Raw genomic sequence first — 26,521 nt, 5'->3', positions numbered from 1 at the left:
GGATATGATAGTTTGAGATCTCCTCAGCCTATTCAGATTTTAAAGGATGCTAAAATTAAAAAATTTACTATTGGAAAAGTATGTTCTGGAGGTAGGGCTGAGGTTGTTGCTGTAAAACTTTGGCTAAAGAGATGAAGTATAGGATGCATGAGTCCATACAACCATCTCAGCTGAAGCTAGAACAGAGATGGAGTTATCCAAGAAAGACCTGTTGAGGGTAGTCTTCTCTAATGGTATGGATACTCATGACATACATGGAAGGCTTACAAGGTTTTGGGAATGGGTAGAGACTGGAGGAAATGAAAGAAGGTTGTCAGAATTTGTAGGCAGGAAACAGTCTTTTAGAGTTCCTAAGCAGTATGCCTGTGCTTTCCTCCTTAGAAATTACTCTAAAGGCAGAGCCTTTTTACTTGCAGGAGCTAGGGCCCTGGGCTCAGAGGCAGAGACTTCACTCTTGGAGCAGAGGTCCCCAGAGAGTAAGAGAGTTTAAAGCCCAGGGCCACAGAGGACATGCTGGGTTCGATATGCATTTCTGAATATATGTGACCATAATACCTGGGGAAACTGTTTCCAGTTTAGAACACCCAAAATTAGAGATAAATTTTGTTCTAAAATTGTTTTTATAACCTAGGCCAGATCCAGATTATTAAACAAGCTGGACAACTGGCCCTGCCTTAGCATATCTGCCAATTCATAGAGCCTAGATTTGAAGGGATATATGTAGAGGGAACTGAAGTTAAATCCTCAGAGCTACTGGAAAGCCAAAGTAGAAACAACAACAACAACAAAAAAAAACCAACTTTATGGTCCTTAAAAGAGGCACAGTGATTCTAAGGAAACAAATTTTGAAAGAAATTAAATAGGCCAAAATGTGCTCTAGGTAAATAAGAACTAACTTAAATCTGATGGTTTTATTTTATTATAAGACCAAATATACTTTTAGGCAAAATGACCTTAATAAAGAGATACACTCTGTTTTGATAAAGATTCAATTTATGAGGATGATATCCCAATGGGAATGTTCTATTACCTCATAACAAAGCTTTAAAACGTGCCAAGTAAAATTGGAGTAAGTAAAAGGAGAAACTGAAAATAATTGATTTTTGCATATATCTCTTACTTATTGACAGATCAAATGGACAAAAAAAAATCAGTGAGAATATAGAAGATTTGAACAAGGTAATTAACAAGCTTAGTCAAATAGCATAGCTAAAGAATATTACAACCCAAGAATTTTTAAGCATTTATGAATGATAAGTTCACCTTCAAGCATGAAGGTGGTAAGTTAGATATAACAGATGTCCCGACTGGGATAGAAAATATTGTCTAGACTTGGATGTTATATGGGCTCTAAAATCAGTACATAGATGAAAATTATTACTATTAAACGTATCCTTGAAAAATCCCTTATGCAGTTACAATATTGAAAACCAATGTTTTGTGCAAATTCTCAGTTTTCTATGAAGAAAGTCCTCTACCACTGCCTGAGCCTAGTGTTAGAAAAACTTGCTATTTCTTGATTTGGGCAGCTGACAATATTATCTTGCCATTAAGGGTCATACTGTGTAAAAAAATGTATTTTTAAACATTAGAATCACAGTTAGTGAAGTTAAACAGTTTCCAGGAACCACCTGGTCTTTAAGACACTCTGTGGAAACAGCAGATTTGTGACACACATCCCAAACTCACTCAGAATCATACATCCATGAAGGAAGTAAGCCAGAAATAACTGTTCATTCTCTTCCTTTGTCTCCTTTCCCTTGGCAACTGTGTAGATCTTATTTCACCTAAATTGAATACACACAAGACACATATCAATAACCTCAGACTCTTTTCTCTCTAATAGCAAAGTTAAATTAAGCTGTTTTCTTAAAGATCTTTCCAAGTTTTCATCACTGAGGACAGACCCATGCTTCTGAATCTGCAGCAGCACAATCTAGGTTCCCATTAAATGAGCCTTGTCCTTAATTCTGAAAGCTGGCATGGAGCTTCAAACTTTTTGTCTGTCTCAATAAAAAAGCTTCAGCCAATTTCTTGTATCCTTCCCCTTTTTCCTTGTTTATGGAAGATGTTTCCCAAACCTTGCCCAGTCACAAAGACTATGCCACCCTGTGTGGTTATCTTGTCCTCCTCTTACGTCTAAAGAGCATGTCCTGGATCCACACACCATACAACAAATGTTTCAGAAAACAGCTGTCTCCACCCACATGATTGGACATAAGGCTAATTCTACTTTGATTTACAAACTAACTTTCATGGTCACTGTTTGTAGTGATGATATTACTGTTCAGAGACTAATTCTCTCTCTTTCTACTCCATCAGAGGAATATTCATCCGTACTCCACTGACACAGTCTGCCTTAGGCCAAGCAAGTGATGGCACATGTGATAGTGTACCAGCTCTTAGGAATTAAAGGATGTCACATATTTCTTATGCTCTCTAAAAGAGCGTCTAACCTCATCTATAAGGAGAAAATATCCTGTGTAACTGATGCCACTCAAGACTGCACTGTCAAATGGCCCACCCAGAGTCCTGAACAAAACCCACAACTCAACTGTCATTTCCAAGATGGTCTGCAGACCTGTGACTGAACAATGTATGTTTATTATTGTAAGTCATGGAGATTTGTGGGTTGTTTCATAAATAGCATCATTATAATAGACATCTGGCTAATGCAGTGTTATTCTCATTTCAAAAGTTAGAAATGTCAGACTCAAAAAAACTAAATTACAAGGATAAGGTAAGTACAGTGTCTCAGAGTTGGATCTGTTTGACTCAAAACTCTGTTTTTTTTTTTTTCACCATCCAATCTGGCCTCATAAATATTTATTCCAAAATTCTCCACTGCCTTCAAACATGATCCTTTTCTTACCTGCTGAAATGTGTAAATAATGTTTGCACATGAAAATACTTTTTCTCACTTTGATTTTATTAATTATACATTTTATTGACTTGCCACTATGTTTTTATATATATATATAAGTATATATATATATATAAATTTTATATATATATATATATATATATATATATATATATATATATATATAATTATGGAGTTACTTGTATATAATTTAAGGAGATTTGTTCTTTTATTTCTGTCTCACTCTGGTGACAGGTCTCTATAAAGGTTTTGATTCTCTTTCCTTGTCCCATCATTTTTATGTTACTATAAAGGGACCATACTCCTTGATATTTATGTCTTGAATTACAACAGAGATAAATATGGCAGTCAATAAAAATATGGCCTCTTGGCTATCAGGTGAGGATAAAGGGTTGAATTGGATTTTAATTCATAGGCAGTGCTTTATGAACAGATAACTGTCATGATCAAAACCATCAAAGTTGAAAGCATAGAAAATTACTTTCCTGAAAATTGTGCTAGCATAATTAATGTGATAAGGAAGATTAATAATACACAAGTATTAAAAAAGTGGTTATTTTCTCTGTCTCCCACTATTTAAGGAAAAATATTCATCACAAATAAACATCTGCCTTTCCCCATTCTTGAAGTAGTCCTGGTCCCAGGCATTTTGTGAAAAAGAATGAAAGAATGGCCAGAGAGAAACAGAACTGAGTATACAAAAAGAAAAGCTCTGTTGGCTGACTCAATCTTGTCTTAGGAGATTGTTTTAGTAAAGGAAGATGTGGGAGACAGGTTTTGGTCCTCCTGACCCTTGCCTTCTGAAACATGCACATGGTTATACTAGGGTACTTAGTGAAAGAGGCTTTGTAGATGCAACTAATCAAGTTATCTTAATACAGGGCAATTATCCTGGATTACCAACATGGGCCTGATATAATTACATGAAGCCTTAAAAGCTGAATAAGTCAGATGAATGAGACCTAAGAATAGAAATTTGAAGCATGGGAAGGAGTCACTATACTTACATTTTCCCTCCCTCATCCCATAAGCAGAATTGTCCTGGAAGGTTCTGAAGTTGGAGAAGGTTACAAGCCAAGGAAAACTAATACCTTAAGAAAACAGAGAACAACCTCAGGCTGAAAGCCAGCAAAAAAAAAAAAAAAAAAAAAAAAAAAAAAAAGGTGGGGGGGCAGGGGGTGAATACTATCTCACAACAAGGTGGAACTGGATTCTGTCAATCTCCTAAATAAGTTTGGAAGTCGACATTTTTCCCCCAGAGCTTACTGATAAAAGTCCAGATGACTGACACCTTGATTTCAGTCTAATCAAGGAATCAACATGACCTTAGCCTGAACATCTAATCTACAGAACTATGAGATAATCAATATATGTTGTTATAAACTGAAATTTGGGGGGTGATTTATTTTGGCAACAACAGAAAATTCATGGAAGAGTAATAGCTGGGTCAAATGGTGATTCCATTCCCAGATTTCCAAGGAATCTTCATACAGCTTTTCATATTGTCTGCACCAATTTGTAGTCCTAGCAATGTATGAGTGTACCTTTTCCCCCACATCCTTGCCAACACTTATTGTTGTTTGTCTTCATAATAGCTGCCATTCTGACTGAAGTGAGATGATATCTTAGAGTAGTTTTGATTTGCATTTCTCTAATTGCTAGAGATGATGAACATTTTTCCATATATTTGTTGATTGATTGTACATCCTCTTCTAAGAAGTGTCTATTCAAAGTCCTTGGCCCATTTGTTAATTCGGTTATTTGTTTTTTTAGTGATTAGCTTTTTGAGTTCTTTATAAACCCTAGAGATTAGTGCTGCATCTGATGTCTGAGAGGAAAAAATTTGCTCCCAGCATGTAGGCTCTTTGTTCACTTCACAGATTGTTTCTTTTGCTGAGAAGAAACTTATTAGTTTGAATCCATCCCATTTATTGATTCTTGAAGGGAACTTAAATGCAAATTGGAAATGTTAATATTAAAAATTGGTAGAATAGGGAGGAAAAGACACATATTTGGATTTTTTAAAGGAATGTGGGGGATTTGTGGGTGAAAGAAAACTGGAGAAGAGAAGAAAAACTGGTGTATGGTAAACTTGATGATTCTTAAAGTGATCTCTGCTATGGACAATGCTTCTTCAGATAAGAATGATTAATCAGAGAAAGCATGAAGGAGTAACTAAAATCCTATTAGTTTATATCGGATGAACTGGAGTTCAATACAGAATAAAAATAATAAACAAAATTTGGCAATACAGGAATAAACAGTGAAGCTTTGAAATGATGTAGTTCAGAATGGCAATGAGGAAATTAGGCCCTATGTGGTTAAATCAAAGTTTTGAGCTGTAAAGATTCTCAGCTATGGGAAGGTTTAAGTTAATGTATTTTTTTTGAGAGAGAGAGAGAGAGAGAGAGAGAGAGAGAGAGAGAGAGAGAGAGAGAGAATCTTTTTTGTAGATGGACACAACAAAATGCCTTTATTTTTATGTGGTGCTGAGAATCAAACCCGGGTCCCGCCCATGCTAGGCGAGTGCTCTACCACTGAGCCACAATCCCAGCCCAAAGTTAATGTATTCTTATAAAATCCAAGTATAAGAAGAGGATAGTCAGCAGCAATTACAATGAATCTCTACATCATGTACAACCAGAAGACTGGGATCCTAATTAGAATAAGATGTATTTCATGTTTATATAAATAAGTCAATTATACTCTACTGTCATGTATAAATAAAAAGGAGAAAAATAAAATATATATAGAAATTAAACACACACACACACACAAAACTATTTGCGAAATTACCACTCAGCTAAGGAATGGTAGCTGGTCATCAGTGATCTTTGCAAGGAATGTTTTAGTCTATTTTTATGAGCTTTGCATAGTTTTACAAGACAAGAAATAGCTTCATTGTGCAATGAAGACAAAGTATTGTAAAGTTCAAAGATGAACTCATTGATTTTTATGCTTCTCTCTGAAAACAAGTACAGAATCTGTGAGCTTTGCTTTGTTCTTAGAAATGCCTGTCTCCACTACTGCTATCCATGAAGGAGTAACTAAAATCCCAAGAAATATAGTAAAACATCAATTAACTAGGCTGCCTGTGGAACAGGTGCTCTGATTAAGTTTATTTTCTGGTTAAATCAGAATGAGTCAGAAACCTCTTTTATCTCCCTTCTTATGTTGGCATTCTTCATAAAATGCATACATCTCTTTTCTTGTCTTAGTGAATGGAGTAGAATGAATGTAATTTATCTTTACTTTCCATTTTTATGTGGTAAAATACACATGTGGGGTAGGAATTTGAGTGCAATTTGAATTCAACCTAGATTATCATTCAGATTGAATAGATAGGTATGAAAACCTTATTTTGTGAGCTGTTTCTGAAAAACCAGAGTAAGGTCCAAATTTTAGAAAATTTACCTGTTTTGTTGTGTTATGGCTATTATTTGTATTTATGTAATGTAATGTATAAGATAATTTTCTCTTTCTTTAAAATTCTGTAATACAGAAAATGAGTTCTTAATGCATATAAAGCAATATGAAATTTTCTAAACAGCGAATCAGATTGGCATATTTTTTACAATGTCCATAAATGATACTGATATTTTAAGAAGAATAAGCAGTATCATTCTCTTCAGAAGAAATTTCTCATCTGCTTCCTCCATTTTTCCTGTTTGCCTAGGAATCTAAGGGATTTTTCTACTTATATTTTGTTTCATATTCCTCTGTACCATGGTTTGAATCTGGAATGTCCTCCAAAGGCTTTTTCCCTCCCAGACCATGGTGCTGTTGGGAGGCGGTAGAACCTTTAAGAGGTAGGACCATCTGGGTAGCCTCAGGTAAATGGTGGTGTACTCTTGAAGGCAGTGGTGCGACCCTGCTCCTCTCTGTGCTTTGTGACTGCCATGAAGTCGGCAGTTTGCTCCACCACATGTTCATACCACAGGCTCAAAAGCAACAGAGCCAAACAACCTTAATCTAAAACCTCCAAAACTGAGCCAAAATAAACCTTTTCTCTTTTGAGGTACTTTGTTATAGCAATGGAAAGCTGGTTAATATTCTGGTTCTAAATGTTCATGATTCTTCTAATTTTAGACAAGTGAGCAGGGCCTTAACTTTGGGTTAAGATAAAAGGTGGCATGGCTGATGCTAAAGCAGCTTCAGGCAGGAGGTTACTGTTGTCCTTTGTTTTAAATGCTGTGGAGAGTCCATTGCATGATTGCTTTCAGCTGATCTGTCTGTCCCTGAGACATATTTGCCCCTTCCTCATCCCTTTACACTCACATACCTGGCAAATAATCACCTCCTTAAAAAACCTGGATCAGTTTCTGAATGGTATCAGGAAATATATTTCTCTAACAATCTAGTATAGTCTATGAATGCAAAATAAACCAAGAGTCAGATTTAATGATTTTAGAGGGTCTAAAGAAAATTTGTTGACAAAAAAAGAGCTGAAACCAGTTGAACATAGTAATTCAGAGTAAAAAGCAAGAGCTTTTAAATCACTAAGTGGTGATAGCAAGAGATTAGAACTAAGAAGGGATGTGAACCGTTAAGGTCTAGAAGAAAAATTTGAAAGATTTGTGATTTATTGCTTCCTCTGAGGACAATAGGGGTGGAAAATGATTTATTCTTAGTTTTCATTTGTGGTCTTGAAGAAAGGGAACTCATTAGGTCAATATAATACTTTTGAATACAGTTTATATTTAAGAGGAGTGAGCAATATTTTTAAATGTACTTATTGAACATCAGAGTAGAAATTAATTCTGCATCAAGTCACACAGGACTTATTGTTTGCTAGCTGAGGTTGTGTGACTGAATTCTCTTAAAAGCTCATGCAGTTTAATGAGTGTGTCTTCTTACATTCCATGTGGAAAGGAAAGCTATGAACAACCGAGTCCATTGATGTTGGAAGTGTGCAGTGGGAGCTGACCTATGTAACTTTGCAAAATCAATCTGGCAGTCACCCTCCGCTCTCCTCCACTGGGTTTGTCTTACTAAGTTGTATTTTATTTCTTTCCACCTCTACCTCTTCCCTATTGTTCTCTCTCCTGCATTTGCCAACTACATTTGACCCTGATGTTTTCACTCAGAAATCATGCAGCCCTTTAACCTTTCAAAACTCAAATATTCTCCTACACATGCAAAGGCAATGGAAATGTATTTTGAAATAATATACCAGATAGAGTGATACCTTTCAAGAGTGAGAGAGAAGTTTTATTTGGCAGTGACAAGTATTATATTTTAACATTAAGTAGACCCATGCAATGTTCATATATACATATTGACAGTGATGTATTATAAATGTATTGCCATTATATATAGTCTTGCCTAAAATTAGTGTTTTAAAGTTTGTCTTCATAACATATTGACTTACAGTTCTCTCAGAAAAATGGAATTGGATTTACCATCTCCTTCTTGTTACCAAGTGCTCTGGGTTAGTTATATAGCATGATTAGTATTGATCCAGGGGATATAAAACTAACCATGCTTTTTTTTATAGAGTGAATGAGAAATTTATTTTTTTTAAAGTCTATTACTGTCAGTTTTTAAAGTTGAATAAACTGAGGTCTTCAGATTCATGTTGTCCTTTTTGTCTAATACAACCTTGGTGGAAATAAGTAGCAAGGCTTTGGCCCATATAAGTCCCTGTTATTAGACTTGCCACTCCAGTGCATTCTGGCAATTAATTGTTTATTCAAAAAAAATGAAGATGGGGTTTTATTACGACTCCAACTCTAAAACAAACAAACAAAAAACTGGTTTTCTTGAGAGTTTGGACAGATTAAAATGTATTTGATAGTTATTTAAACGTAATACTAATGTTATGAAAATCCTGGGTGATGGATACAGTAAAGCTATTAGTTATTAGAGTGTGCATTTAAAAATATAATTTTGAAACAAATCAATTTACTTGCGAATCATGTGCAAATGTTTTGGATTTTTTTTTATATAAATGTCTGGAAAAAGCTTTGTCTTGCTGGTAAAATTTAACACTTTATTTGACCTTTTAGGTAATTACAATGGTTAAGAGACTAATGCTTTAAGGAGATTACATTTTAATGTTTCAAGTTCATGTGACAGACTACTTTAAAACAAAACCTTTTGCTCAGTCTTAAATCATAGAGCATTATACAGACTTTTAAGAATAAATGAGAGTATTTGTAGAGTGTGAAGGTTATAAGAAATGGCATTCGTGGGATAAGATTCCATGGTACCTCCATTTTGATTCTTGCCATAGAGTGAATGCTTGTGCTTCTCCCAGCCCTGAATTCACATGTGGAAACCTCCTCCCAAGGTGAAGGCTTTTGAAGGGGAGGCCTTTGGAAAGGCAAATGGGTCATGAGGGTGGATCACTCACAGAAAGAATTAGTGTCTTTATAAAAGAGGCCCCAAAGAGAATATGCTTTAGATTTGTTGTTTTATCTAGGACTTCCTGAACTGTGAGAAATAGGTTGCTATTCCTTATAACCTACTCAGTTTCTGGTACTTTGTGATTGTAGCTTTTGGTTGGCCTTTTCACTGTTGTGACCAAAAGACCTGACAATAATATTTGTAGAGGAGGAAGAATTTATTTGGGTCTCACAGTTTCAGAGGTCTCACTCCACAGATAGCTGGCTCCGTTGCTCTGTGCCCAAAATGTGGTAGAACATCACAGCAAAGAGAATGGTGGAGAAAAGTGGCTCAGGACATGACACCAGAAATCAGAGAGAGTGCTCTGCTTATCAGGGATGAAATAGATACCCTACCAGCATGGCCCCAGGAAACCATGTCCTCTAGCCCCATCCTTCCTGCCCAGAGGTACCACCCAGTTAATCCCTATCAGGGAATCAATGCACTGAATAATGAATTAATGCATTATTATCTAAATATCCTTCATTGTATCACAGGTGAGCTCTTTGGGGACACCTCATATGTAAGGGAAGAAACTACAGGCCTCTGTTCTCTTTGTAGTCTAGGGGCATGTCCCTTGAGTGTGTGTGTGTGTGTGTGTGTGTGTGTGTACTTAAATTGTTCATTTGACTTATTATCAAAATCTAATAAACTGCATTTTCTTTCTGAAAATAGATTATGAGAATCAGGATGATAAAAGTAAATTAGAAAGCAAACCCTTAGGAACAAAACATCTTCTAAAATCTTCTCTTTGAAGCCTCAGTGAAGGAATCAGTGTGAGCACTCCTATACCTCTGTACAGCCCATCTGCTGCTTAACCTCATGTTCCCCTGTCCTGGGAGCACTAGTGAGACCCAGCATCATTTCCTGAAGTGTGCAACCTAGTGAATTTTAGGCACAAACAATCATATCTTTATCTTTCATGTTATCTCTTGCAGTCTTGGTTTCTTCATCCACCCAGACCCAGAAGAGACTCTTCTAATCATCTCAACATTTTCTTCATGGTCCGAAATATTCACTTCTTGTTTTTATCCTATTTGACTCCTTATCGTGTTATAAGTTGTGCATGTCTGGAAATCTCATTTCCTTTGGAGACGAATTCCTATGAATTGCCTCCACCTGTTCCTTTTCCTTTTTATATCTACAAATTGTAGTTTAATCAAATTAAGGGCCCTTAGACTTATTCTGTTTTTTTCTCAGTTGTCTCATCCTTGAGATTTCTTACTCTCATTACTTTCTTTCTACCATCTCTCTGTGTTTTACCTCCTTTACAAGATCAAGGTCTTCATTTTTCAAATGTTATTTTAAAATTTCAAAATGGGCACTACCAAAGCAAAATTCCCTCACTAAACTCAGTACTTTTCCTTTAGAACTAGTCTCTTTCCCTTATATATGCATTATTATATGTGGTTGTTATTTAGATGATTTATGCTCTACTACCAAAGACAGCACCCACCCACCATATTAAACTGGACTCCTGAGAATGAGACGCAGAGACAGGGATTTGATGTTGTGATTTATTGAGGGTGAGCTCTCTGAGAACTACCTGGAAAGAAGTAAGATGTCGGCTAGAGAAGGGAGTGTAGCAAGAATGTGTTCTTGGGTCAATGAGGGAGGGAGGCACAATTCTGAAGCATAAACCAAACCAAGAATGATTTGGGCTGCTGTGCCTTGATATTAATCAATAACTCACTTTAGGCTCCTCCAAAGATGGGGTGGGCAAGTTACCAAGCAACCTTGTTTCCATTCAGCAGAAGGGAGACACAAGGTATCTTTGAGGTAATAGTCCCAGTAGCTGATGGATTGATGTATCGGTGGTATAAATGGGATGTGGGTGAGCAGCAGTGTCTATCACACCCACATATGCTCATCCTTCTTCAGATGTCTAGCTCCATAACAAATGTGGAATTTATCATTCTCATGGCCACCATCATAGCAATGACCTTTATCATTTGTCATCTGGGCTGTGTCACAGTCTAATTTATCTCTCAACCACCAGAAACTTCTAAAACCATTCCTATTTCTAAACACAGATTTTTCACAGCTCCGTTTGCTTGAAATACTTTCAATATTTCTTCATTACTGGATGAAAAAGCATAGTTTTCTATTTTTATGATCCAGGGTCCTCTACATATTTCTCTACCCAACATACCTGTACAGATTTACTGTTGATCATGTAACACATTTCTCAAACAGGTTTACCTATTTCCTAAATATTTTCAAGATCTTTTAAATCTGTCCATTTAGCCATCTGTCATTTATCTTTGATGTATTTATTCATTTATTTCCCCTACTTTTGCATTTCACTCTATTGGAAATGCTTTTTTCACAAACTTCATATTTTTAAGGACTTCATTTAGTCCTAATCTGACTAAATATCTCCTATTTAGTATGAATAATATTTACTTGCACATCTCCTGCGACTCTTGGTACTAACATGAAGTAGAGTAGCCATTCACGAAACTCTTTTGCTCCCTACTAAATCGTAGCCTGTTCAAAGTATCTTTGAATCAGCTACGATCTCTCAAAGAACAGCACTCAACAAGTATTTGTCTGGTTGAATTAAAGTATCACACATTGGTCTGCTTCTGATTTTTTGTACAGTCATATTTTGTACAGCTGGCTTTAGAGCACTTGCAGGTTCTCAGAAAAATTGAGAGGAATGTGTAGGGGTATACTATTTACTTTTTCCCCTACACATGAACAACCTCCCTCATCATTAACACCCCCACCAGAGTGGTACAATGGTTATGGTCAATAAATCTACATCATCACATTATAATACCCACAATGGATAGTGTACTTTAGAATTAACTCTTGGTGTTTCACAAGCTAGGGATTTAAATAATGGCATAGATCCACCATGTAGTATCATACAGAGCATTTTCACTGCCCTAAAGACACTTTGTGCTTTGTCTCTTCCTCCCTCCTCCACCGTAACCCCTTCCACCACTGATCCTTTGGCAGTTCAAGGATAGTTTATCTGTTTCAGAATGTGATATATTTGGAATCATACAGCATGTAGACTTCTTTCACTTAGCAAATGCATTTATGATTCCCCCATATCTTATCATGGCCCAATAGCTCATTTCTTTTTAGCACCGAATAATATTTCACTGTTTGGATATGCCACAGTTTATTCATCCAGCTACTAAAGAACATAGTAATTGCTTCCATGTTTTGTTCATTATGAATAAAACTGCTAAATAAATATCTAAGTATGTTTTTGTGTTAAAAATTAATTTAAAAAATGTCCTTAGGTAATTGAAAATTGGAAATAATCTTTTACTACTTATCATTGGAAATCACCTTAATAAATATTTAGAATAATATATAAAATTATAGAGGGAGAAAATTGGGTAGGAACTACTTTAGTCAAGTGAGCAGTTATCATCAATTGAGACAAACTGATAATGAGTATTCCCTGACATAAGGGACTCAAGGGCCATGGAATCACTTGTATGGCATGTCTGCCAGTCTCCAAAATACCATATTATTTACTGCAAAAATGCCAAGGTGAAGTCAGACTAAGAAAATGTTCCATTAAAGAAAGCCTAAGAAATATGACGAAACTGCAATTCATTAATCTGAACTGAATCCTTGATCAGAAAACAAAATAATACAGGACATCATTAAAACAATTTTAAAAATACATATGGACTGTGAGTTAGATAATATTATTGTATTAATTTTAATATTTGACTTTGAAAATTGGTTAGGTGAGAGAATGTCTCATTTTCAGAAATGCATACTGAAGCATATAGGAATAAAGGATATGATGTTTTCATCTTTTCAAAATGAATGAGAATAGAGAAATATCTATACCTGTGTGTGTACATCCATGCATATATATGTATATATTTATATATACATTATATTCATATATATAAACATACACATATATGCTTATGTATACAATATATAATAAATATATGCTCTTTTAAATCCAATCTAACACAAATTAAATATGCAGTAAGGACCTCACCCTTAAGAACAGTGTGTCCCAGTGGGCATGGTGGCATGCACCTATAGTCCCAGTTACTCAGGAGGCTGAACCAGGGGGATCAGCAGTTTAAGGTTAGCCTTGGGAACTCAGTGAGACCCTTGGGAACTTAGCAAGAGCTATTTAAAAATAAAACAATAAAAAGGCCTGGGGATGTGACTTAGTGGTAGAACATCCCTGGTTTCAACTCCTGTTAATTAAAAAAAAAATGGTGTGACCTTAGCTTATGTTGTTTATCAATAAATAAATGTTTTTGTTCTTTAAAATATTTTATTTTAGGACACATGGTGCATAGAGTTGGCTGCGGGAGAACTGAGCTTATGGCCATATGCGCCATCCCATGGAAACCTGTTTCCTTTCCACTGTAATCACTGGCACATCCATCTCCCAAAGCAGAGGACCTGTCAGGTTGTGTTTCCCTTTGCATGAGCTCCATTGTTCTGTGGATGCTGGCATCATGTTGCTCATCGTACATTCTCCACCTCCCTGGAATCTTTGTCCTCCTTTCCTTTCCTTCTGTTACTTCCTCTTGTTGCTGTTGTTCCTTCTCCAGTTTCAGCTAAATGATAGCAATTGCCCCCTAGGAAACCTTGCTGCTTCAAGTTCCCCTGAATCCAACATGAATCATCCATGTGGTGAGAGAGAGAAACCTTTCAAAACCATAGTTTAAATCTATTAATTGATTCTTATATTGCTTAATTCACTCTACATCACCTTGAAAGTGAAAGCCAGACACTGGATTTTCTAGACCCTGATTATTTTGATATTGATATCTATATTTTTCCCATTAATTCTCATTTTTCTCTTGATTTCTTTTATTTTCTCTTTGGTAGAAACCAACCTTCCTAATTACAATAATAGTGATATGGTCAATCACAATGTTCAACTCTCTCTTACCTAAGGAGTGGGTACATGAGCTAAGAGATCCTATCAGACTCCTGAGAATATGGATTTTGGATGGCTTTGCTGAGGCATTTGCATGTTCTTGCATTCATATTCTTGTGTCTAAACTTCTTTTTACTAGTAATAAAATAACTTCTCATCTCTGCACTCAAATTCAGGTATCATCCCTGTGGAAGCTTCTTCAACTCTACCACTCTGAGCTAGAGATGCTGCTTCTTTACTTCCAGGGTGCCTACAGCTCTGTGTTACAGCTCTGACGAGGTGCCTATGTACTTCTCTAGAATATTAGCTAGTTTAAAGCTAATAGAAGTGTAAAGGAGAAGGAGAAAGACATCAACTCAGTAGAAAACTAGAAAAATTATAAGAAATAACAAAGTAGAGGATGCAGAGAAATAGTGTTGCAAAGGATCCTAGGAAGCGCACCAGTTTGGAAGAGTAAATGTGGTAGTCATTGATACTGTTTACTGAATATTGTCCCCTTCCTAGGTATGTGAAAACAATATACTTCTTAGGTCCTTATGGTTTTGTTCAGTGACTGTGAACAGAATTTGTTTAGATTGCTTCAAAGCCATATCATTTAATTTCTTGAGTGGGAGGCTCCCCAGCTCCCTCTCATTCTAGAATTGGCAACAGTGGTGAAGGACCAGCCTCCATCAGGTTGGGTAACTGTGATTAGCAGACACACACCGGCATGTGATATTTGAGAGAAAAAACTAGTGTTACTCTAGGAGAGATTTTGGAATTTCCTTAGCACATCATAGCCTAACCTATCTTGGTTTCTGCTGATTAAAACCAAGCGATCAGATGGTCTGCCCAAGGAAAAGGCAGAAGAAAAAGAAATGAACCGAATTAAAGATTTCATTTAAGTTGGCAAACTTTATCATTAGTAAAAATTAGTAAATCTGATTATAATTATATCCATATTAGATTTATTGCAAGCATCATTAGTTCTTCTTTGCCCCATTAAGAAGCTCTTCTTTACCCTTTTGCAAACAGAAAGGCCACAAGCACCAATATCCACAGCCTATGGCTATTCCTGATGATCTTGAAGAGGAATCATTTCCCACATAGACTGTGTACAGATTGGATCATATGTGGTTCAGGGGGAAAAGGAAAAAGAGTGTGAGAACCATCAAGTGTGAATGAATAAGAGAGTTTGGGAGATAATATGTGTGAGCTGTCTCACATCCTTCCAAGACACTCCCAGTAATACAACCACTAGAGCATCAAAGGAATACCAGGGAAATTAATAAATTAGACTAATCACTAAGCAACTCAGAAGGTGTTTTATGACAACAGCTTATAAAATATACTTCTTATCTTCCCTATAATCATATTATATAAGCAGCTTCATAAAGCTTTAATGGCAGGCCTTCCTTTCTACAAAAGAGTGGCAAAGTGCTGCTGATGATATGTGTGGCGTAAAAAGAAATGCAGACATTAAATTAATGTTTAAATAAATGCAACGTCTGAAAAGTAAATCAGTGCCTCAAGGCACAATTGTCCAGCATTAAGTAATCCAAAATACAGCAGATAAATGTAGATAAATGCAGCAATTATGCAATGCACTGATTTTCTCAAATTCTTTGTATTTCTAAACAAGCACAACAAAGCCACCTGATTACAGTGAACAGATTATGAAAAAGTGGAAGACTGTTTCTGCATCTGGGGGTTGCAATTAAATCTCCTGGTTTATTTCCAATCAGGCACTTTCATACAAGTGGTTTGAATAATACAATTGCAAAATTAAAGTAGTTATATTTAAAATTAAAGTATCACTAAGAAAAATTGAAATATTATGTTAATACTGATCCACACCCATTTTAATAAACACTGTGTTAGGAACATTGTACATTGTCAATATTGCTGATTGATTCGTAACCTTAATCTCATATTAGGCAGCTGGCAATATTCACCACAAGAGGGCAGAGAGTGGATGCTAATGATTTAATGTGTTATCCTGTCCAGGATAATCTTATTCTAGTGACATTCTCAGAGTAAATCTCAGAGTAATGTTATTAGAAGAGTTCTCTTATCACAGTCAAAACCACCTCAATCTCATTTGTTCTTAAGTTGTTCTACTCAGTCTCATTTTTTCATGCATGCCCATTCAAGACCACACACACATACACACACACACACTCACACAGACATACTTCCATTAAATTAATCATGGCCATTAGTCTTTCAGCAAATACATAAGATACTGTTAAGACAAAAAAAACTATACAAATATAAAATTCACTCTGAAAGAATAATAAAAGTGGAACATTTTGTGACTTCAATATGCTCTACTGAATTTGAAGTATTGATTAACAAATTCTCAATAAATTTATTGTTAAAACTAGTGAACACCCATTTTCTATTTGAGGAGAAACAAAGCTATTTTAACTTGAACTGATCTTTCAATCAGATTCTAATCAGTTCTAAACCTATGTTTGAAGGTTAAATGAAATTCAATTTAGCATGTGACAAAAGAAAAATATGTATATCTATCTTGTAAACTGGTTACAAATACAAAAACTCAACAACTCTTCCATTTACAAATAGGACCTATGATTCTCAGAGCTAAAAACTTCAATAGCTTCTCAAACTATTTTATGTGTAATTGACTGATCATCATGTAGAGGAGTGGTGTAAATTGGATACTACATAAACTGTGAGGTACAGTTCAATGGATGCAGAAATACAAGAACATTCTTCCCTAGTTGACTTTATTGTTTACTGGACCATGATTTTTCTTGCCAAACATACCTGTGGTTCAGAAGATAGATTATATGTAAGATGTGAATGAAGCTCTGTTCTTATCTCCTTTCCATCATTCTTTTGCGCCAAGAAGAGTAGATAATCATGCTCCATGGAGATGTTGAATGTGTTTGATGTCACTGCATGAGCATTCTTTAAGATCTTAAAGCTGATGTAATTTTTGAACACTGGATAGGAGAGCTGATCAATTGGACTCAGTCTCCTTTTTCTACCTTATGCAAATATTGGCACACAATAAATGAATGCCATTACTATTAAAAAATAAATGCTAGGTTGTGTTGTGTCTGAGACTGGTTCTTCTCATGTGTCCTTATATGCAAAATACAGAAGTCTAGTTCTGGGAAAATAAGCCAGCCTTTTATACCACTATTTACCAGAACTTCTCAAAAGCCATACCATTATTTCTTTGGCCCTTGATGCCTGTAGAGTCTGATGAGAACTTCTATCTAAAAAAAAAAAAAAAAAAAAGATAGAGATATTCAATTTGTCTTGAAAATGATGGGTAATCACCACGAATTATTTATTACCTATTCAATCCTTGCCTGAATACACTATTTCTATACTTTTTTGTTCTAACAAACTTGGAAATTAATGATTATCCTTAAAATATAATTAATAAAATATTTAAAATATTTTTAAGCATCTACTCTGTTCTGAGAACTGTGTTAGACACTTTATATTATCTTTTGTTATTTTCCCTGTTACTGATGAGGAAATAGAGAATTAGAGAAATCTATTTGCTTTCTGCCAAAGTTTTTGTTTGGAAAAGTGAAATGCCAATGTCAGTCTCATTTTGTTGGATACAGCAGATGTCATGGCCAAACTTGTTATCACTAGAATAAGGAGTCACTCAGGAGCCATCTCATCTTGGAGAGAAAACAAATGCTCTGATACAAAGCCATCTATGGCAAGAGATAAATGCATAGATGCTGTGCTTGGAACAAATGTGCAGATCTGCTTGATTGGATCACAGACTTGCCTCCAAGGCAATGCTAAGAGATGAGGCTGAAAGCATGTTTTCTGCTCTGCTAAGAATATTGTACTCTATTCTCTAGGGGTGTGTGTGTGTGTGTGTGTGTGTGTGTGTGTGTGTCTAGGAGAGTTAAGGGAATTAGGAGTTTATAAGTTCCACAGCAATGAGGTTTGAACCAGGTTTTAGAAAGATCATCTGACAGCAATGAATGGGCTTTAGAAGGATCAAAGGTGAAAAGGGAAAGGGGCATGCAATATCTGAGTCAATGAGCCCTCTCTGGCCTTCACTGCACAACCCAAGAAGAGGCTAATGTGAATGTAAAATAGAACAAAGGCATGAAGGGTGGAGAAATGAAGACATTCAAGGGAGTTTTGAGATCAAAGAAGAAAATATTAATGAGATAATTCTTCTTCCAAAAGAAAACACTCTAAATATAAATTGAAAGTTTTACAAAGCAAAATGATGTTTGTTAAACAGTTTGCTCATTGAAACTACAAACTTGGGCATGACATCAACAGAATGTTTAGTATTTTTCTTCTGACATGAATTACAAAAGAGACTCACACAGGTCGATTTTATGGGCGAAAGCTGGACAATGAATTATTGACTTTGCTTATGTAAGTAGTTTGAACCGAGCTTCACCTCATTATGAGAACAGTGACAAAAATTGTAGGTGATTATTATTTTGTAAGCAGTTAAAATGAGAAGATTTCTGAAGGCTTTTTGTTGAACTAAAGAAATTGTATAAGACAAAACAAATAAGAAGGAACAAAATTTCATTTCCTCAGGAATACTCTAATTATTTATATTATGCCACATCTAAGATTAAAAAAAATATATAAGCTTTGATGCTTTTCACTCAAGGTTATTTTGTTTGTGGAAGCTTTTTCTACAAAAATATAGAAAATCCAAATTGCTCATACCACCCACATATAAACAAGCGTCTAGTGATGTCTTTAATAAAAAATGTGTTTTAATACCTTTCCTTACTCCTATGTATTTATTCTTACGTTTTTTTTTTTTAAGAAATGCTGAAAGCTCTTCATCTGGTGCTTTATTTAGTTTCTATGAACTTTCCTAAAGTTTTATAGTCTATTTTGTGTGTATTAGCAATCTAATGTGCACAATGGAACTAGAATAACTCCTTATTCACCTACATATATATACTTGGTCAGAAATGAAATCATTTTAAGTGTTTCTTTAGAATCTCAGAATGGTTTAATTGCTCCAAATTTTCTATCATGTATATCTTCATTTGAAGCTAAATTTTTTGATTTAGGATTTCATGCAATTTACAATCAATACAAGTGGCTAACAGAATCTATACTCTGCTATTTTATATATGTTGTATGTATATGTATTTTTTCCCATCTATAAGACTTGGTATAATACAAGTAGTGTCTGTTATAGAAGTAGGTAAGTTTTATTAAATGTGACTAGTTATCGATTTAAAATGTTTAAATCTGTATAAAACTTGAGTTGGGAATACTCTAGGAATTAAGAGAATTTTAACCCAAAGTTGCATGAACTCAAAGTTCAAAACTCAGCTTTTTCCTCATCTGACTTTCTGTATGTTGTGTTTACTGTGATGATAGAATGATCTAACTTATTTTTCCTGGACAATATTGCTAATATTACATGTCAAACTTATTATGAGAGACATGATTGGGAAGATGTGCAGCTGGAGTGACGTCCGTGTGTGCACTGTAGGTAGAGAGTGAGGCCCTAGACCAGGCATTTATGCTTTTTGTTCTATTTAATTCACTCTATGGCCTGACAAAGTAGACATCATCACTCTCGTTTTATTGGTGATTAAGCTAAAATTCTAAAAGAATCACAAATATTTCTAGGTTTGCTCGACTAGTAAATGCTGGAGCCAGGAGTCAAATTCATGTGTAACTCTTTCCAACTTTGTATGAATGAACTACCTATTCTGTTACTAAAAGACAGGAAGCACTAGCATCTTGTACTGATGGCACCCTGTAGAAATGAAATGTCCCTGGAAAGCTGCAGTTTTTCTCAGAGAAGAACCCAGGTAGAGACTGTATTTAAGAGAGTACTCAGCTGGAATTGAGGCCACAGCAAGGGGAAATATCTTGTCAAATGATTCCTTACTAGACTTCTGGTCTCTTAAAAGAACTACTATGATCAGATCAAGAGTCAAACTGCGCATTTTCCCTACAATTGGTTTGGCATATGTAGGAAATGTGCCCAGTCAATGATTAAAAACCAACAAGATCAGCAGTGTAAGACTGAGAAGTCCCTTAGGCTCTGGTGATACTATGAATTGGGTGTTTCTAAGAGGTCTCTGGCAGCTGAACCAAGGAGGCCTGATTTTCTCATTTTATTATACACACCAATTATTACATTAGTGTTCGCTTTGCTTTTCAATTTCACACTTGTGAAATTTAATGGATTTTAGTGAGATATTTCTGTGATCTTTTTAATTTAAAGAAACTAAGATATTCAGATAATAGTATAAAATTATTGTGTTCAAATTTTATTATTATTCAAATATACCTTAGAAAATAATTGAAAGAAGACTACTGAGGATGATACTTTTTCTGTTAAATATCAAAAATGTCTTATAAAGTTCTCAAAACAAATTGTTGTACTACACTATGTATGATAAAGGCAAAACTTTAAATATGTGTGGAAAGATGTATTGACCAATAAATTGTGCTGGAGCAAGTGACTAGACATTTAGACAACAACAAAAATGTAGATCATTATAGCAGCCCTGCACCAAAATAAATAAATAAGGAAGGAAAAAGAGAAAGAAAGGAAGGAAGGAAGCTACCTTAGAAAATAAATTTAATTTACTGAGAAATAATCCATGACAATAGTATTTGTAATTCATGTCTTACTAAGCTTGGCAGGAAACTATAAAGAAAAAAAATATAAATAAAATTCAAGCCATTAACCTAGTAAAACAGACATAAGTTTTAATAGGTATTTTCCTATGTAGGTAAAAATTAAAGGGTTAATAGCTTTATCTCAAAAAGAGTTCTTACCATCAATTCCGTATAAAAATATTCAGAGGTGAAGCATAAGCAATTTACAAAGAAATAAAAAGTCTATGTAAACATAAAAAGTGTGAAATTTTACAAGTGATTAGAGAAATACATTTTAACAGAGCAAATGTGATGCATTGTTTTTTTTTTTTTTTTTTTTTCCAACAGAGTCAAAAGAATGAAAACAAACTAACGGGATTTTCTATCTGTGGGAAGGAGGTTAATCTCATGTACTGTTGGAACTTAGTACTACTTTTCTAAGGGTGGAATTTTGTAAGATTTTGTAAAATTGTATACTGTTTAACCTCATAGTTGTATTTCTGGGAATCTCTACATTATTATAACAGTAGAATATTATAATACAAAAATTAGAATATTCATTGCAACATACTTTCTAACAGAAAGAAAAGAACTGAAGATAATTTCCATATCAAGGAATATGGGGATGTTTGAATAAAGTTTGATCCATACTGTTAAATTAAAATTGAATTCAGCAGCAAGTAATAGGGAACACACATACAAACCTATTAAACTAGAGGGTACAGTGGAGAGTTCATTTCGTTCTCAGGTGAATGTAAGGGTTTGCACATCATCTCTACTTTGTGAAGTCCTTAAGGACTCAGACTCTTTCCATTTCTCTGTCCCCCATTCATATAGTGTGACTCCTTATTCTCATGGTCCAGCTCAGGAGTAACCACATTCTTTCTCTCTTATCTCGTTGAGCCTCAGTTGACTCATACTAAATTAGAAATGTAAAATGTACATCTTATTCTAGGTCATATGCAAGGTTCTTTCCAGTCTGAAAATCTTGATTTTAAAAAGAAAGCACAATTTGGTAAATATACATATTATAGATCAAGAGGTAGTAGAATAAAATCAGTAAGAGAGCTCAGCTGAATGAATGTATGAATCCATTGCTCTTGGGGGACCTATATTAATAGCTTGCTTTAGAAGAGGTATTTTCAATAGCAGGAAAATTTAGTGCTCTTTTAAATCCCTGAGTGGACATTCACAGCCTCCCTCTTGCTTGTGCTTAGATATTGCTTTTGGATTTTACTTTTGAAATAATGGCTCTGGGCAAGGAAAATGCATCTCTGATCCTTGGGGCACCTGGTACATCTTTCTGTCCCTGGAGAAGGAGATATCAGAGCTAAGCTTGACTCGCAAAGGGCACCGACTGAATGGTGAAGCGGAGGCTGTGTTTGTAAAGCACTGGATCAAGAGAAGAGGACCTAGAGTATCTGAGGGCTCACAGAGAGAGAGGCTGAAGGAGATAATCAGCAGTTCTTGAGAAGGTTAGGAAAATACATTCAGAAGTGGCAGGAAGGAAGACAGAGAAGAAAGCAGATGGGTAGAAGTTCCATTTGAGGGTCTTTTTGTAGATAGAGCTGATAATTTACTCATCTTTATAAGACTTAATAAGCTCCTGGCTCATAAAAGTCACTCTTTATCTGATGGTTTGATTTTGAAAATCTTAATGGAAGAAAATCTGAGAAAGATGTATAGAAGTATAGGACCTATAAAGAACAATAGCTAAAAACTAGAGCATGTGGACACACACACACATGCAAACACACACACACACACACACACACAGTGAGGAAAGCAGTGTTTTCCCCCTTTAAAAGTTAAGGAAATGACAGGGCATAGTGGCACACACCTGTAATCCCAATGGCTTGGGAGGGAGAGGCAGGAGGATCAGTTCAAAGCCAGCCTCAAAAAAAAAAAAAAAAAAACAAGGCACTAAGCAACTCAATGAGACCCTGTCTCTAAATAAAATACAAAATAGGGCTGGGGATGTGGCTTAGTGGGTCACATGCCCTTGAGTTCAATCTCTGGTACAAAAAAAAAAAAAAAAAGGAAATGGAGGCTTGTAGAAGTTAAGTTATTTGCCTACAAGTACTTAGAAAACAAGTTGAAGTCAGCATTCCTGTTTGAATTGTCTGGTCCTGAGTTTTCCAGACCATCCCTGTGTAGAATTGATGATCTCTTCTCCTCCAGCTGAATACATAACGAATGTGTGATTTTTGAAATTTAAGGTGCTAGGTGTTTACCAAAGCCTAGGGACAAGACTTTGATATAAACATTCAATCTTGAGTGACATAATAAAACAAAATTTAAGCTTACAAATTTATCCTATCAAAATTCTTCTGACAATTCTTAACGGCTTGATACATAAACAATTTGGGAATTCATGAAGTTCATGCTCCATCTTTTTATGTTCTTCAGGCAGATAGCATGAAAGCTGTTAATATCAATGGATTTTTAAGAACCTTTCTTACCATTAGTTAACTTATTTAAGACATTTATAAAAGACAGTTTCATTGATTAGCAATTTAAAGAGAACATGTATCAAAACAGTATGATAACAAGTACACATAAGATAGAAAGTTGAAGTATATGAAATATTCTTAATGGTAAGATTTTGGTTAATTGTTTTTCATGATGTAGAATATAAATCAATAAAACTAATTTCATTGCCATGAAGACATTTAAAAAAAATATATCGTAAAGCCTTCTTATAAACTTCTTCATCCATTGGTCCAGAAATAATAGGATGATAGCATTTAAACGCTCAATAATTGATGTTTTAATTTCTTTACACAAATTATACTTTACCTTCTTTTCTCTGTTATCGCTTTCCTTTGGCATTTTTCAATATTGTTTTGATTGGATAATTAATGGCATAGTTTGCTTACTTTAAAGTGATTTCTCTTTCAGTATACCCTAAAAATAAAAACTCAATACTGCAGAAAAGAGCACTTCAACAATTAACTGTTAAGTGCCAGTGTAAATTAAAGCTCTGTGCAGGTAGATAAATGAATCTGTCACATCTATAATTGCCAGGAAAAGTGGTCACACTTTTAGCCATTTTTATTGGTTTGCTAATTCAGCTTTCCATCCTAAAATGATAAATCATCATTTGTTAAGAAACAGGTAATCCTTCTGTAGTGAAGGACTGTGTTTTCCATTGTTAATATAGACCACTCTGGGGTTTCCAAGTCAGAAAAAGTACAGAGAAGACTCTCTGTGGTGTAACAATGTCTTTCCCCTGCCTATGATGCAGGATTTGGGTGGATGGTTTATAATTATTCATGGACCAGAACAGTTTTAAGGAAAGGAATTTTCATGCTCCAGATGACACATAGTCACGGCTGAATACTATAACCCCAGAAAAAGTAACTCCTGAGGTGGCAGAAGCTGAAATTTGTGTGAAATGTGAAAAGAAAGTACTTCAAGTACAGATCACCTCTAAATTGCTGCGTACTGCATTTATACTGTTTCTCCAGGGAGCCCCTGATTTTAATGTTTGAATAGAAAGCTTTTCTTTCTTTCTTTCTTTTTTTCTCTTTTCCTTTGCCTTGGCAACATGACAGTAACATAAATGTTTTTATGAACTAATTAATACAATCTCTGGATAAACCCATGATTCACCCTGAAAACAAATGGTTTAGCCCTCTACCTTTAATATGCCACAGTTAATTGAAGACCCTGAGGCTGAGTAAGCCTTGATACTTAAATGTCAGCACTTGGTTCAGAAGCTCTATTTACATAATCTGTTTACTAATTTGCTGACTCAGCGCTTTTTCATGATATTGAGCCTTGAACAGGATGACTTTTTTTCAGCTTTCCCTTCTAGCTTGTGAGCCTAAAGGAAGAAAGCAGCAACCAGTTAATGAGGAGACAAAACAGCAAGGCATATGGATTTGGTTATGGATAGAAATAGCCATTTTAATAGTATCGGTGTTCCCCAAATCACTATCTCCATCAGTTTTGAACTTAAAACAAAGTTTGTAAGTTTATGACATGAAGCATTCTGATCACACCTGATGTGCAAATTTTGGAGTAGTGATTGTTACTTTCTCATTTTATTTCACTTGTTAACTTGCATCATATGCAGCAGTTTCCTCTAGAGACTTTAGTTTACAGAGCTGTTCTCTTCAGGCAGGACAATTTTAAGAAAGTTCAGGAGACTGTATCCAAAGAATAATTCATAGAATTGAGTTAGAAAAGTCCAAAATGCATCACAGGAAGCTGTATTTAGTATTCAAAATGTCCATGAGGGCTGGGGTGAAGCTCAGTGGTAGAGCACTTGCCTAGCATGAGCAAGGCCTGGGTCCCATTTCTAGCACTACCAAAAGAAAAAGAAAAGTTTGTGAAGTTAAGGAAGGGAACTTGTGAGAATAAAGAAGTGTAGATTTCTGGGTAAGATAGTAAGTATCTCAAGGAATAAATGTATATAAGACAGAGTCATTTTTTTTTTCTCTCAATCTCTGTCTATAAAAGGAGTGAATAGAAAAAACACCCACTAGCTAATATGTAGAACTTTTATTAAAATGTGACAAAGAGTAGAGGAAAATTTCACATTTATGCTACTACATGATTATGGAATATCATTGGAGGCCATAGTAAGTGATCCAGAATTTATTCCAATTAGACACACATCCTTCTGGATAATTTCAGAAGCTTACAGTGCAGTAGGAAATGAGTCCAATAGGAGATGAATACAGAAGCTATAAACAGGAACAAAAAGGGGGATTTTCAAATGTGGATATTAAGCATTAAAGCCATTAGAGATGCAAGCCAACTTCATGTGAATTATTCTAATGAAGAGGTTAGATTTAGAAGAGGAGATATTTGAAAATAAACCCATAAAATCTTTAATAAAAGAGCTAATTTCGTAACATTTTGGCAAAAGACCTGTGGTTTGCATCTTCACTCATTTTTAATGTCCTTCCTGAAAAGTACTCTTAATTTTTTATCCATGCTCCTTTACTTCTTCAATAATCTTGCTCAAAAACTCATTCTTGCTAGGAAGATTGCGTATTTAAATTCTTATTAAGAAAATGGTTTCTCATTTTCTCAGTATTTATACAGCCAGTTTGGCCTATATTAACAGATATGGCTAAGAAACTGGGCTGAACAAGTATGGGAGGAACCCAAAGAATAAAACAAGGAGTTGATGAATTTTTTTCACTGTCATCAAAATAAAATTGAATTACCAATTCAGCTTTGCAATTACAATGATTTGGAACTTGAGTGAGTCTGAAATACAGAATGAGCTGCTTAGTTAAATTGTGATTGGAGCATGAGAATATTTGCCTGCCATTGGGACTTGCTCTTGACAATGCCATTATACCATAATCACATCCTTGCTTTCCATATACCATGTAGCTTTCATTCTTCCTTAAGCTCATCATACACTCTGTCTACCCATTTTCCTTCTCACTCAAACCTCTTTCACCAACATACACCATGCACACATGCACACACACAAACACAGAGGAGATTTGGACACCTTTGAAGTTACAATCTCTATAAATTTCATTTTAAAGCGAGCGGCAAAAAAATTGTCCTCTTTTAATGCTTCCCAAGTAGGCATTCTTGCAAATTGTACAACCTATTCAAAATTCTGGACTACATGAACGTTCACTGTATGTAATCTCTGATTACTAGTGGCTTCAATAACTAAAAGATCCAAATGGATTTCAGCAAAGTAATTTAATTAGAATTTGAATGAATGCTTATTTGAGGCCAACATTCAAGTTTTAATTCTGAAAATAGTGACATCCTTAATGATGAAGGAAAAT

This window comes from Callospermophilus lateralis, chromosome 9 (genome assembly GCF_048772815.1).
Source record: "Callospermophilus lateralis isolate mCalLat2 chromosome 9, mCalLat2.hap1, whole genome shotgun sequence".
Taxonomy (NCBI): Eukaryota; Metazoa; Chordata; class Mammalia; order Rodentia; family Sciuridae; genus Callospermophilus; species Callospermophilus lateralis.
Note: the sequence above shows the minus strand (reverse complement) of the source record.